This window comes from Grampus griseus (genome assembly GCF_964374135.1).
Source record: "Grampus griseus genome assembly, chromosome: 1".
In the NCBI taxonomy this organism is placed as follows: Eukaryota; Metazoa; Chordata; class Mammalia; order Artiodactyla; family Delphinidae; genus Grampus; species Grampus griseus.
Genome location: NC_139017.1, coordinates 91534358 through 91550826, shown reverse-complemented (window position 1 = coordinate 91550826; position 16469 = coordinate 91534358). Strand labels below are relative to the sequence as shown.

Here is a 16469-nt window from a genome sequence, read left to right as displayed (position 1 = left end):
CTCATTTTGCATACCACCATTACCATCACTACCGTACACATACATGCACACACACACAACTACTTAGCATTATGTATGTGTGTATACAATTTATGTATAGAATAAATTAATAATTTTAAATGTTGGGGAATTTACAATGTTCCCAAAATAGTTTTTCAACTTTGTTGATGTTGCCAGATAGTCCATTATTAGTATGCTTTACTTTGGCCTTAAATATTATCCCATACAAAATGACAAATTACCATAAAAGAGATTAAACCTTATGCATAATTTTCATCCTAAAGTGAATAAATATATCATCATTTTTTACTGATTAACAGGTTGTAATGAGAAAAGAAGGGGGAAATGATGAGTTCATTGGTAAGCCAGAAGTAGTCCTATGGGAACAGAGAAGTATGCTAGTGCAGAAAAGGGGAAATAAGAAGAATCTAGGAGACCAAAGGCAAAGATGATCATATGTGTTTAGTTCTGGCCCAATATCCCCTGATAACCTGTGAAGAGTGTCATCGTTCCACCTAACACTCTTTCGTTGATCAGGTTGTATCTATTTGGCAAAGTAAAGGGAAGAGGTACCTTGTTGCCTATGTGTGTCCTACCTGCTTGGCTTCCTTTTAATTGGCACCTGCCCCTTGTCTGAGTGGTGGGTGCCGGAGCCTCAATGAGTGCTCTACAACTGAGCAGCTATGATGAGGCAGCCTCCTTCAAAAAGATTCTAAGCTTCATTTCTGAGCTTAGGAGATTTTAGCTGGTTTCATTTGTAGAAAATCTACAAATAAACCTTTCACCTGAAAAAAGATGAAAGACATTTCACATAGAGAAATCATCCAGGGATCCAAACAAGGAGACAGCTGGAGATAGACTATTTAAAAATCTGTTCCTCTGGTTCTGATAACTTAAAAGAAGGATAAAAATGTCTGTGTAGAGCTGAGAGAGGGTGAAATAAGGCACACTGTTTAGTGACTTCTTTCCATTAGCTTTTTGCCCTTCTAGTTAGCTGAAGAGACTATTTTGTTCTGTGAGAAATACATTGCTGTGAACCAAAAAAAATAACGATAATGATTCAAGAGCAATATTCAATCCTTAATTGAATGTCTGGTAAAATACTAAGTCTGCCAAAATATTTTGAGGGTTCAGACAAAACTAGCTAATATCTTAATTTAAAATAGAAAATAATTAACACACTTGTTTCCAGTTTAAGTTTAGTGGTAAAATGGGAATGAATGTTGTCTATCAGTGGAGATTTACAAATAACAGCTACTTTACACTATTCTTATAATCTCAGTAAACAAGTGTCAGTAGTTATAACAATAATAGTAACTCTCTTAACCTCATTTTCTGGGCGGTGGGCAGTGGAAGGCTTAGGAGCATCAGAAGATTATTATTTCATGTTCAGATACATTCCCATTCCCCCCATAAGAGTTCCATATCTCAACAAAGTGCACACTCTCTGGAGGCACTTTTCAGTGTGTGCTCAGGTATCTAGAGTTCTCTCCAAGTACAAAGACACCAGGCCTATATAAATTCAACTAATTTTGAATCCCCTGGAAATCTAATATCCTGATTGCTTCATTCATGTCACTCAAGACTTCACTGATGTTAACCTTGTGGGAGATACCTCTAGAAATTAAAAATGAGCAGAACTTGAAATAGCAGGGATTAGTACAACCATAGGTGACTAAGACTCATGAACAGTATTACATGTCTTAGAAGGAAAGAGTGTAGCAATCAGGCTCTTAATGGTAAAAATCAGTATGAGCTGTCAGGTTCTGACTTTTTAAAGTTGAGCTAAAATCACAATTGTAATTTGCAGGAGTTGTAGCAGGCAAATATCAAAAGGGGTCAGCAAAGAGCTGTCTGGTGAAAGCATTCAATTTGAAAAGTGGAGAAAGAGGAGGAAATTAATTTAATGTGGATTAACTTACATGGAAAATGCTATTCCAAATGGGTATCAAATCACACCCAAGGTGACCTCTGACCTTTTGGATGTTATTTTCTCCTTGTTTTCTCCCTATCTCTCTGAACATTTCTCCTCAGTTTTCTTGTCTGGATCTTTTATTTCTATATGTGCCCCTTAAATATTTCTTTTCCAGAGTTCTGGCCTTGGCCTGATTTATTCTTGCTTTTCATATTCTCCATCTCTTTATTTTAATCTATATCCTTTCATCCACACCCACAGTGATAATTACAAACAATATGCCAACAGACCCCCTGTTAGCATATAAGACAGCTTTAGTGCCAATTAGAAAATGGTGCCATTTCTTGGCAGATGGATTTCAAATAGCTATCCCTGCCTTCAGCATAAAAAGTCTCCTTTTCCTCCAGGCTGATACAGTCCCTAGTAGGGTTGAGAATGTCTTGGTCAAACTAATGGCTGATTTTTACTATCTTTCAACAAGACATTTCCAAGGAAAATACAGTTTCTTCTCTTTGCCATGTCTGGTGCACACTTTCCAGTCCTTACCCTGTCTTTTCAGTATTTGAAAATACTTACCTCTTCTTCCTCAAAATGTTCTATGTCAGCTTTAGGGCAGTGTTCTGTCCAGTTTGTTTCTTTTACTACTTTTCAGCTCTGTGTGTGTGTGTGTGTGTGTGTGTGTGTGTGTATGTGTGTAGTTTCAATATTCTTTCTATGATAAATAAATATTGGCATTAGGGAGGGGGTCAGCTCTCAGTCTTCCTACTTTTCTCTCTACATCCTCTACACAGATGCTGTCACATCCATGGCTTTAAGAGATTTCTATATGTTGAAGACTCCCCAAATTTGTACTTATATCCACAGAGATGATATCTTCCCTTAGAAGTTACTTGGGCACTTAAAAATAAGCATGATCAAAATATAATGTACACCTTCTTCCCTAACCATGATAATTCTTGGGCTGTATCCATAACTGTAAGTAACAGAATCATCTACCCACTTACACAAGCCAGAATATTGGAACTCATTCATAATTCCTTTCTCTACCTCTCCTTCTTTCATCCCTCACAAAAAGCTAATCCCCTTCCTTCATTTATCTTCCAAAATACTAATACCTTCTCCAATCCTCCCTATTGCTGTTAGAATTACTGTCTTATTAGATCACTACAATAAAACTTATAATAATCAGTTCTACTCTACTTTTGCCTATTCCACCACAGCCTTCTACAGTGTGTCTGGTCAGTTCACTATCCTATGCATTTCTTTTTAGCTGCTCTACAATTTCTATGTAGAAATGTATAATAGTCTTAAAGTCTGTTATTTGCTCTTCAGCTATTGTTCTAGCTAGATCTCTAACTTCTCTGTCTCCCATACACTCTCTCCAGCTGTAGTAATAAAAAAAATTTCAATAAAAATAAAACCATAATAACAGCAAATATTTACTAAGCATTTACTATGTGCCAAATATTGCAGTTTCCTAAATAAAGGAAACTCTCTCATCTCTTGTCTTTGTGCTGGCTACACTTTCTCTCTAGAATGACTTTGCATTCTGTTTCTTTACCAAAGCCTGTCCTTCAAACAAGGTGCCAGCTCTCCCTAAATTAGGTGCATCTTGTCTGTACTCTCAAGGTATGCTATTCATAATGTCTTAAAATCACAAAGATATACAGACAAAACCATTATATAGAATTCAAAATGGTTAAAAAAGTTTTTTAAATGTTTTTGTTTTTGAGCACACAGGGTGCACATTGTAGCTTCATGTATGGTGGGAAGTGGGGAGAGTAAGTGTGAGTCCGGATGGAGGGGCAGGGAGAGATTGCGCTAGGATGCACTGAGCATTCAGGGGCAGCTCAGAGGAAGGCAGAATCAGGCTCAAGCCACCGATGCCCTGACCACTTTTCCTAGAAGAAGCCAGATCTGGAGAGAACTTGGAAGTTGTACGGACCAGCAAAGGAGTCCTGGAATGAGAAACACCTGGGTCCCCTGAGTGTCAGAGACCCCTCATCCCAGAGGGGGAGTCTGGCTCACATCACCTATCAAACCAACCCCAATTCGATGCCTCAGTCAAGTCACAGTGCAGCAGTGCCTCACCCAGTAATCAAGCCAGGTATGGGGGATCAGGCTCTGGCCCAAGGGCTATGCAGGGGCAGGACCTCCCAAGGTCAGAAATAGTGAACTTTGCATTCTTGGGAAGGAAGTCAAATGCCTTCCAGGAGACCAAAGGCCTAGTGCAGCAACACAGGCTTTTGGAGTGGCCCCAAAGTGGGTTAAAGATTTAAAGTTAAACCATCTATTTACAATTTATGCAGCCAAAGCATTTGATATACAGAATTATATCATTCACATTTGGCACACACATTTAAAGACCTCTAAATATAATTGAGACTAAAATATCTATAGATAATTAAAGAGAAATGGAGGGGTTATTTTTTGTTTCTTTGTTTATTTATTTATTTATTTTTTGTCTTTAGAGACTTGTCCTTAATTATCTTTATGGTTCTTTTAGCAATGTAGTGATAAATACTATATTTAACATTTAGATAATATTAATTATGTATTCACTCTATTATCTTTGGGGAGATTACTGACATCTTGGAACCAGGCATTATTGGAATCAAAATAGCAGTTTTGAGTCTATAGTTTTCCTGACTACATATTTTCACTAAGGATTTTTAAAATGAAATGTAAATCCTAGCTTTTTCTCTAGTCAGCTCCATTTTAACTGTCAAATTATATTTAGAACAATAAGCCTAGCTCTCAAGCATGTGATTCAGATATCCTCCTAGCATCAATACCATAGGCAGATTTTCTCAGCTTCATATGGAGAAGAGATGTGACACCTTAAGATCTTGTCTTGAATTTCTATAACATTGAAACATACAACAATCAAAGCAAAGGAGAGAAGTTATTAATCATATTCATTTTGAGGGGAAAGCTTTGAATATGGAAGAGCCTCTAACTTTTCTTTATATGGTTTAAACCTTTAATACTGTGTAACCCAATTTTGAGCAGGTGCAAGCCACTCTGGAACATGGTTTCAACATTGCTTTTCTTTTGTGGAAAGGTAATCTAAGTATCTGACTATAGTAGGACAAAGTATATCAACACTCATCCAAAGGAACTTAAAAAGAAACCCACCTTCTATTCCATCAATAGTATTTAAGTTCCTACTTCTTAAATCCTGGCTTTAGGTTTATTATTTTTTAAACTGGATGCCTTTTCCTATGTATACTTTTGGCAGATATTTATTTACCTGCTTTTCCTTCCATGTTTCAGTTCAACTTCCGGGTATTATCCTTGGCCTTCAGTCATACCATCTTGTGTCAAATTTCTAAGAGACCTTTTACTTATAATCCAGAAATTAAAGGAATTTGCTTTCAATCACACATACCTAAACTAGGAATAAAGACATCAACTTTGTTAACAAAATTTGTTAGGACTATATCTGCTTTTATTTTGTAAAAGATAATATTGAAAATTTTTAAATCATATTAAAAGCAAATAGATTAAATCCATTTATTCCAATAGCAAGAACTAATGAGTTACTTGAGAAGAGATTTTAAATCATCTTTCCTTTAAAAAGGAGATTTGAGTCAAGAAGAGGAGGAACTCAGAATGATCTGTGAGTCCATGAACTCAGAGTACGTGTGCAGGGAAGCCAAGTTGAGCAAAGCGGAGGGTCCTTTTTCAGAAAAATCGGAGCCAATCATGGGGCAATGCAGAAGCAAGGCCAGTTTGGTTCAGAAAAGAATTTGAGGACCCTTTACTTTCAAAACATATTTCATTTTCATTCATTTCAAATTTTATATTGAAGTTATATGTCGAAATGACTGTAACCGCCACTAGTCTACTCTACAAGCATAGGAAATATGTTTTTTTGTTTATTTTCAATTATTGTATCACCAACATCTAGCTAATGGTTTGGCAGGTGGTAGGTTCTAAAGACAGGTTGAAGAATGAATGGTAGAGAAAAGGCATGGAAAGCATTTAGTGAGTCCAACTATGGGCAGTCTGTATTAGATAGAATATATGTCAGCCTGACAACTGAGTCAGCAAAGATTTGGCACCATGAGGTTACATGACATTTAATAATCAGAGTCCTGGTTTCATCTGACATTAGCCTACATAAACGGTGACAAAGACAGTTCACCTTATTTTATATGTTCCTTGAAACTTTATTTGGTTTGTAATAAATTATAAAAAAAATCATTTTTACTGCACCACCCTGCTAAACACATAAATAAAACTTTTATGAAATTCCATACTATGATCCTTTATATATATTCTTTGATGTAGACATGAGATCATTAAAAGAAAGGAATAAGCAATAGGATTTAAAATCACCTAAATGCTAATAATAATAAATTCCCCTATGAACTCACTGAATCTACCCCATTTGTGCACTTAGTATCTGTACAAAATAGTTGACACTCCTTATTCATTTATTCACTCATTAATTCACTGATTCATTTATTCAATGAAAAATGTTTATTATTATTATATATCATTGCAGCAATTGCATTATGTTCATTTTGGGTTGAATTATTGAAAGGGCTCATGTGATTACTGAAAAGGCTCATGTGACCACACAAAATGGCTTTTATTAAAGCTTCCAATGAGGCTTTACTAAAGGCAATATGTACGATAGATCAGGAGAAACAAAACACAGGCAAACATCAAGGAGGTCCCAGACATTCAGGCAAAGATTTTCAGGGTATTCTCGCATTCTCTCAGCACATGCTTCATCTCAACATCACAAACCTTGAAGATATCTGTAACATATCTTGGCATCAGGGAAGCTGAGGCTAAGCCTTACTGAGGGCTGTATGTTTTGTTTTTGTTTTTGTTTTAATACTCCATTAGTCACATAGCAAAACTAGATTGCGTAACTGGTTAAATCAGTTACACATTGTCGAGCTACACATTTCTATAAACAACGTTGTAATGGCTCCAGGGGAGTTTTAGGGCTTTAAGGAGCACAAAATAAATCACTAATATACCATTTCATTCCTATCTTGGTCAAGAGTTAGTAAGCTCTTTGGTGGCACAGAGCCACCACAGATCAGTTGCAAGTTAACAGTATCTTAGACACTCTTCTTTCCCTGGAAATTGGAGGTTGAATTGCACTTTTTTCTCTGCGTAAGCACCAGAGTACTGACTAGGGTAAAGAAAAAGACTCCCCTTTGATTCCCGAGGGAAAAGAGTGCCAATAGAGTCAAGGTAAGCAGTCTGACGCATGTTACTTTTATCTGGGTAGTATGATTTTTATCCTTCCAAAGCCACTTTTAGCCATTGTCCACCCTGCTCTGTCTGCTTAAGGCTGCTCTCTGTGGACTGCAGCTCTGGGGTCCCATGGCTTCTAGTGGAGTTTGGCCAATGAGAGCCAAATCATTCCTCTCATATAGGACACTCTTCCCACACTACATTGACTTTTTCCATGATTTCCTTTAACCAAAATAGTTTATAATTTCTCCTTAGAAATGACTTCTTCTAGGAAGCATATCCTGTCCTCCAATAATTACATGGTCTTCCTTATCTGTGTGATGACACTATACTTTATACATCCCCATCACAATATTTAAAACATTATACATTTTTTGTTTTTGTTTTTTGTCCTAATTCCCCATTAAACTTTTCAATAGAAGAAAATATATGTTTTACATATTTATTATTTTTCAAAAACTTATTTCTGTGTCTAAAGCATAATGGACACTAAATAAATATTTATTGAACCGAATAGTTAACTAAAGGATAAATAAAATTGTTAAAGACATTCATTTGAGTTCCAAGTCCACTGGCTTAAATACTTAAGGAAAACTTTAAGGGGCTGAGATATAGGAATGTATTCTCTTAGGTACTGATTATATACAAATTTGAGGCTATCACACTTTCTTTATGCTCTCCATTAGTCCATTAACATGGACTTATGTGTTTTTTACATTGCATTATAATATGATTTAAGGTTAAGTTTTTTTCTATTCTTATTTGATTTTCTCCCAATAGTTTATCACTTCCATAACTTGAATTACCAATCACAAGCTCACTTCCACTGTTATGAGCTTAATACTTAATACCTGCACCCTTGACTTTTCCTTTCATGTGAAGGAACTTTCAGTTGATCAATGCTTGGTCTCTTTCTGCCTAAAATAGGAGGAGTAACTTATATGATTGATGTTTTGGGAAAACAACTGGGTTTGCATTGCTTCCTTCATTTTGGGATTTGTTTACTCAAAGAAGAAATACATTCTCGTATCCTTTTAGCCATGTGATAAGCTTAGCAGGGTAGACATTCATGGGGGAAACCCATGGACTTCAACTACTGACAAATAATGGGAGGCTATCTGGTTCTACTTTTTTTTAAATTATTATTCAAATAACCATTGTACTTGTACAATTAGGTTATATCCTTACATTTTGAAATCAAAAGGTGACTCCTATTTCAACTGGTTTCAAATTTAGGCAGAAAAGATAGGGTTTATTTATTCAGACTCCTAGACGCTCCAAGAATTTCCACCATTTTACTACCAGCCCAGACATCTCTTCTGAGATTCATGCACAAACGTACAACTGAGAACTGAATAACTACATTTTGATATTTCAAAGACGCATCAAACTCAACACTTTAAAAATGTTGTGCCTCTATACCTCATAGTGCATACAGAATCCATTAAAAAGAGGTTAACTGAACATTTGATATGTAAGAAAAGAAACCAACCACTGATTATTAAATCAAGTGTGGTCTTTGTGCCTGCTGATTCTCTTTCCACTACACTGAGGTACTCTGAATTATAGGTGGCAAAATTAACATCATTAGTCTGACTGTTCCTTCATTTGGACAATCTTAAAAGATAGGCAGACTTTAAATGGTTTAAAATATCCTTCATGGTCGGACTCCTTTTTCTCTCCTATGTCTCCTCTCAGCTCTTCTGCTTACCAGTCTGCATTCCAACCACACAGGTCTTTGTGTTCCAGACGAACTGTGTCATCCACAGGACTTTGCCTCTGATATTTCCAGGTTCTTCTCCCCACTTTTATGCCTGACTAAATGCCATTTACCCATTTAGAATTATCATATTTGCTGTGTTCCTTTTAGAATTAAGAGGTTTAGAATTATCATATTTGCTGTGTTCCTCTTGGAATCTTCCTTTATCTCTGCTTTGGATAGGAACTGCACCTACACCCATACATTTAATAAACTGTTTTAAACTTCTTGACGCACTAATTTTAGTAAATGTAGTTTTCTGATTTTTAAATCTGTGTGAAGATAATGATGGGGTCTATGTCTTCTTTAATATTATATTCCCAGCCCTAACATTACTTTAATCATATATAAAGGTAAATAGAGTAAGGAGTGACCAAATAATTTTTAAAAGTCTCTCTTAAATTTCTCAACGTAAAGTTAACTAATAATTACCATAAAAAGTTGGAATCAAGAGACATAAATTTTATTATCCCTCTAATTATATTTTATTTTTCTTTTGGTAATTTCTTTGCTTATTCTAAAAATAAAGATCATTGGTCTGGTCTCATTGAAAAACACTACTGGGTAAACAAAATAAATAACCACAACTACTATAATTTCACACGTGACAAAATAATCTCTTTATTATCAATATATTTTAAAGGGAATATTTATATTAAGAATAATACAGAGATGGACCTTAAATTCCTGAAGAGTGAAGAAAACACTATTTAAAACATAATATAGAGGTTATGATGCCTTCCTAGAAAAAGGATTATTAAGTTAATATATAAATGATAGAAAAAAATAAGATGCAGTGAAATATTAATTGTTGTCCAAAGGAAGTGTCAAATGATAGGAAATTTTTATCTTATTGATGGATATAGGGCTTTGTAAAAGCTTAATCAAATAATTTGTGAGTAGGTATACACAATGATGGAAAATAAATATTCTCTACAGTGATATGAGTGCCCCGGTCACTTATTTTCTCATATATTAGGGATAATATAGCAGGATCTACACATGGCATAGAGAGAAAATTTCACAAGATCAACCAATTCCTCTGCTTCATTCTCATGCTCACTGAATCCTGTGAATTACTAATTGGGTTCTTAAGCCACTAAATATTGAAGCAGATGTGGTCCAGTTTGAGTCTATGGAAAGAAATATATCTAACAAAATTAATCTTAATACTCAAATACTCTTCTGGATTACAGATCAACCTGATTATTCCTAGGTGAACTGTTAAACTTGAGTCTGTGACCTACCTCCTGCTGCCTCCCCAAAAATCTGCCTGAGCTGCTGAAAACCCACTTTTACATATCAGAATTCTAACAACACTGCATATGAACAGAAATAATGTTATCTTAACTCACAATGTGTTTCAATATACAAGCTGATAGTGTAGCTCATACTTTAATTCTTTCTTATGAGAAAGTAAAAATATGAAATTCACTTGAAATAATATGTGTTTGCAAATTTCAAATAAATGTATTTTTTGAAAAACCCACAGAAAACAAATTTAGAAGACCTAATGCATATGTCCCACAAACAAAGTAAAGTAGAAAGGATATTGCATGGTAGATGCATTAGGCCATTTTTGTATTTTTAGAGCATAGTTATATACATTAAAAAAAAGCATTAATTTTCTGTCTAGTGTTCTTTAGTGTAAAATATGTTGTGACCCCTTGTAGTTTTGTAACTGGAATGACTTCTCTATGAAGCAATACATATTTCCTCATTCGAATTCAACTAAAGTATTTTATGACAACTACAAGCTGAAATAACATAATCGAAATTAATCATAGTAATGATAGAAAGTAAATGCATTGGTGGCAGTTGTTCATATGAAATAATTTTGGGTACTGGTATCTTGTAGAATATTAAGCAAAATGCAATGTTATAATAAGATAATTTCCAGTATGTACTGAATTTCACAAAATAAAGCATTTTATATAGTTTCTATTCTATATTTTGTACTTCTTAAATTTGGAACTTTTATAAGATGATAAATCTGCTTAACCAAGTAAAATTTTTGCCACATTCCCTTTAATTTTATAGTCATAGCTCTCCTCACTATGCTTTTTCCTGTCCATCAGGAAATAACCCATTGTTCTCTATGAGCTACTAAAATGGGACTTTTGTTAGCAAGGTACAATTTCTCCATAAATAAGATCACTTTATGAGGTGAGAAGCATGTAAAATTCTGTTGGTATCTTAGTGTGGAGAGAGACTGAAATGCATAAAAACATCAGTAAAGGCAGGAATCCTTCATGTAGTACTGAAGACCCTACTTTGTCTGCAGTAATCAAATTACTGAGATATGTGAGATAGAATATTACCTGCTTTAAGAAAATTGAAAAATTTTCTTACTCTTTCAAAGCTATATTTATTCAAGTCATATAACTGACTTCATGATACAGTTATATTCTTGCAATATAGATGCTGAAAAGTATGTGATCGTGACTGATATTTGTGTTCTAAATTCTTTGAGAACAATTTGTCCCATAAACCTTTTTGCCCTTATAATATCTCCTATAGTTTTTGTCTCTGTCGATGTTCACAGAGGTTTGATGATGGTGAGATATTTATTTTTTAAGGTCCTTTTGACATATGAGGATGCAAAGGGAATGAGGAAGAATGCTACTTTGTTCCACAAGGGACACAAGGCTGAAAGGTTCAAATTGTATTGATATTCATGAAGCAAAACAACCAACTCTTATTTTTGAAATATTGAACATAAATGTACAGATTGCCAACAAACACATGAAAAGATGCTCAACATCACTAATCATTAGAGAAATGTAAATCAAAACCACAATTAGGTATCACCTCACACTGGTCAGAATGGCCATTATCAAAAAATCTACAAACAATAAATGAGGGTGTGGAGGAAAGGTTACCCTCTTGCACTGTTGGTGGGAATGTAAATTGATACAGCCACTATGGAAAACAGTATGGAGGTTCCTTAAAAAACCAAAAATAGAACTATCAGGTGACCGAGCAATCCCACTACTGGGCATATACCCTGAGAAAACCATAATTCAAAGAGAGACATGTACCACAATGGTCACTGCAGCACTATTTACAATAGCCAGGACATGGAAGCAACCTAAATGTCCATCAACAGATGAATGGATAAAGAAAATTTGGCACATATATACAATGGAATATTACTCAGCCATAAAAAGGAACAAAATTGAGTTATTTGTAATGAGGTGGATGGACCTAGAGTCTGTCGTACAGAGTGAAGTTAGTCAGAAAGAGAAAAACAAATACCGTATGCTAACGCACATATATGGAATCTAAGAAAACAGTACTGATGAACCTAGTGGCAGGGCAGGAATAAAGACACAGATGTACAGAACAGACTTGAGGACACAGTGAGGGGGTGGGGAGGGGAAGATGGGACGAAGTGAGAGAGTAGCACTGACATATATACACTATCAAATATAAAATGGATGGCTAGTGGGAAGCTGCTGCATAGCACAGAGAGATCAGCTAGGTGCTTTGCGATGACCTAGAGGGATGGGATAGGGAGGGTGAGAGGGAGGCTCAAGAGGGAGTGGATATATGTATACATATAGCTGATTCACTTTGTTGTGCAACAGAAACTAACACAACATTGTAAAGCAATTATACTCCAATAAAGACATAAAAAAAGATTTTAAAAAATGTTCCATTTTACATTTCAAAGACATTATTAGCTAAGTGATTAATTCACTAAAATGCATTCAGACTGTAGAACAATGGCCAGGAGAAGGTTGTTATTTGACTTAAGAAAATACCTATTGGTACTTTAACGTAGGCCAGTGTTGCTGAAAACGTCAAGCTCCCTAGATGCATGTGACTTCCAGATGTCTTCTCTTGGAGGGTGTAGCAAAGCTACAGAGCTGCATAATAGGCTTTCCTTTCCCTTTGGGAGCTAATTTGATAAGAATTTTTTAAATTGTAGATGTTTGTAGTGTAATGCTCAGATAAAATTTTTAGTCCCGTTGACACTCCAGTGTCTATACTCTCTTTTCCACATTTCAGGTCATGCACAAACTACATCTATCAAACGAAATTCTTTGTGAAACAAATCTTCTGCTTTAATTCCAGTTATTTTGGACTCCTCAGTTTCATCTGTTCATCACATGATTGTTTTCTCTTCCTGAGTGTAAACTCATCCATCCCTCTTGCTTCTTTAAGTGTTCCCTGGCCAGCCACCTGAATAGTGACACACTTTATCTGTACTCCTATAGTACCTGAATATACTCTATGCATTTTAATTCTTGATTCATTTATGTCATTCTATCCCAGATTATAAATTCCTTGATAATAAAATGATCATGCATCATTGTACTTGGATTTTCTCAGGAATTAACATAATGCCTGTCATGAAGTATGTGCTCACAAAATGATTAACTCTTCAATAGAGTGCATCTACCTATCTGCTTACTCAAGTCTTATCTGTCCTACAAGAAACATATAACCACCATTGCCAAGAAAAGCCTTCATACAGAGTTATCTTCTTTAACTCATTCAACTCCTGAATAGATTAACATACCAAAACAGAAAATAATACTAATTATAATACTAACATTAACAAAACTATTCTAAAAGAGACAATAGCACTAACAGTCATACAATTTTTGGCATGTATTGATTAACATGTATTATACAGTGTTCTAAGTGTGAGAAAATAAGTGATCCATCCAAGGCAATACAGCTTGGGCTGAGGCGCATCAGAAAGTGAATCTGAGGACTGTTTGAACTGAAAGCCCGCTGTAATTTTTGAATACTTTATGATATAGCTTTTATAAAGCATTTCATATTTGAACAGTATAAATATTTCAATAAATATCAGTTATTATTTTGTTTTCAATTTTATCTTGTATTGCTCTCCAGTTGGTTTATTTTATGCAAAACTTTGGTCTCAATTCCATGAAGTAGAGCACATACTTTCTCTCATAACCTTAACATATCTAAGTTAGAAGTGATATTTTAACACTTATCAAATAGCTGTGGAATTGAACTGGCCCCAAAACACAACAAAGCCATAGACATCAGTCCCGGTGAAAAAGATATGGAGGCCGTAGAGCATTGAATGCTAATTATTTGTAATATTACATTAAGTCCCCTACATACAAACCTTCAAGTTGCGAACTTTCAAAGATGCAAATGTGCATTCGCATGTCCAGTCACTTAAGTTAGTTCACATGTCTGGTGTACATTGTCACGTGCGCACATCCTCTACAAGTGGTCGTGCTTTTGTGCACTTTACTATACAGCACTGTATAGAGTATGGTAGTATAGCATTTTTATTTCAAGCCCAGGATGTCCAGAAGCAAGAGTAAAAGCAGTGGGATGTAGCTGGTACTGTACTGTACTTTTCAAGCTACTGTACTGTAAGATTAAGAATGTTTTCTTTATTTTTTGTGTTTGTTTTCATGTATTATTTGTGTGAAAAGTATTATAAACCTATTACAGTACAGTACTATATAGCCAATTGTGTTAGTTGGGTACATAGGCTAACTTTGTTGGACTCACAAATGCACTCTCAGAATGGAACTCATTTGTATGTAGGGGACTTATTGTATTTTAAGATTATTATGACCCTCGATTATCTAATTAGTTAAAATGTTAAAACACAAGTTTAGACTGAATTTTTAAGCAGATACAAAATGATATATATTCTGTAATATAATTCTCTGCAATAATTTTAAAAGTCAAAATTTGTGTCTAAAAGATGTGAATATTTTAATTATTTGGGGTTCAAATTTCATTATATTTCTTGCTTTTTCAAGTTTCTTGCCTAGAAACTTTGAAGATACGTGTTCTAAAAGTTATTTATAGAACCACTCCATTTAATATAAAATAAGGAAAATTATGTTTCTTCATTGACAGTAAGAATATGGCAAGTGTATATGCATTTATTTCAGTTTAGGTCTATGTTTCCAGCATTTTCCCAGTGCCTAGAAGTCTAAACTTTCTCCTAATCACACTGTAGAAATTAAGTCTTTTTTTTTCCTGACATGGCTTTTAAATATTACCAGTTTCAACTCTTTAACCTCAAATTTAATCAAAAAGTTAGAAAAAAAGAAAACCCAAATATTTCTAGTGTGCATAAGTTAGTTTATGAGTCAAAAAAACTAAAACTATAAACATGAACATATTATGAAAGTTCACCAAATTTCTGGATCTATCTTTCACTTTAGGATCAAAATCGAACGTATTAACAATATCAATATATCAGACAATCCATTAAACCGTATGCCTCTCACCTAGCAGTATATTTTGCATACATCACTGCAGCATTATCATAAGGATAATGTGGTCTTCTCTGGGTCACTCACATGGAGAATCTATTATCTTTACTTTAATTGTGCAGAATAGAGAATGATTATAAAAAGTACTGCTTATATTTTGGAAACTCCTTTAAAATGGATTCTCCATTTCTTTGGGTGTTGTTTCACCTTCTTTTCAAAAATTTAATATTTGTTGAGAGACATGATTAACGCACAAAGAAGTCCGGAATTTTCAGTAAATATGGGACCCATTATAGTAACCCCCTCAGGAAAATGCTGAAGAAATCAGCCAGCATGCCAAGTACACTTGCTCCTTCTGTGGCAAAATCAAGATGAAGAGACAAGCTGTGGGCATCTGGCGTCGTGATTCCTGCATGAAATGGTAGCTGGTGGTGCCCGGACCTATAACACCACTTCTGCTGTCACAGTAAAGTCGTCCATCAGAAGACTGAAGGAACTGAAGGACCAGTAGAAGTGCCACCATTTAAATTTTGCTAGCCTATAATAATGGGTTAATTTATGTAACAAAAAAATAATATTTGTAACACAAAAATTAAAATAAAAAAGCACTAAGAACTGGGTGATTATAGGAAAAGGTAAACTTGCAAAAAAAAATTCAAACTACCCCCAAATTCACTTCTACTTAACTAATTCTGTTTAACTCTAATGTTTAACTAATATATCTGTTTCATAATCTACTCTATTTTACAGAAAGAACAAGGGTTTTATGAACCACACACAAGAAAAGAGACACAAGTGTAATAAGAAAAAGTAATTTAAGTACAAATTAGCTACTTGTTATTTATGAAAAAATTTTAAAATTTAAGATATTATTGTATAAGTTCAAAAATAAAAGAAGTTTCACAACAAATGTGATGTGAAAATCATATCTCATTATGAAACATTTTCAGAAACTGTAGTGATTAAATATAAACATTGCAGTGCTAAAACGGTAATAAGTATCACCAGTTTAAAGAACTGTGTGTCATTAAACCACATTTTGAGGTTCATTATTATTTCACCTGTAAGGAAATTGTGCTGTTTCAGAAACCATCCACTTTGTTCCTCATCATGACTTACTAGGAATGTCAAAGAAAATATCATTAATTACCAACAGTTTCATGTGTTATGCATTGAGATATCACAGAGGGTGGACTGTGAAATGTTGAATAATGGCCCATCAAAGATGTCCACATCCTAATCCTCCAAACCTTAAATACCTTACCTTCCATGGCAAAAACAACTTTGTGGATATGATAAGGTTAAGGATCTTGACATGGGAACATTGCTCTGGATTATATGA

At 34.6% G+C, this 16469-nt stretch overlaps 1 pseudogene across 1 annotated transcript; it reads left to right on the top strand.

The window, feature by feature from the left end:
• The first annotated feature begins 15379 nt into the window (after positions 1-15379).
• LOC309827893 (large ribosomal subunit protein eL43-like) lies at positions 15380-15638 on the top strand (annotated as a pseudogene). The gene has a single exon. The product of its transcript is annotated as a large ribosomal subunit protein eL43-like (transcript).
• The last annotated feature ends 831 nt before the right edge of the window (positions 15639-16469 follow it).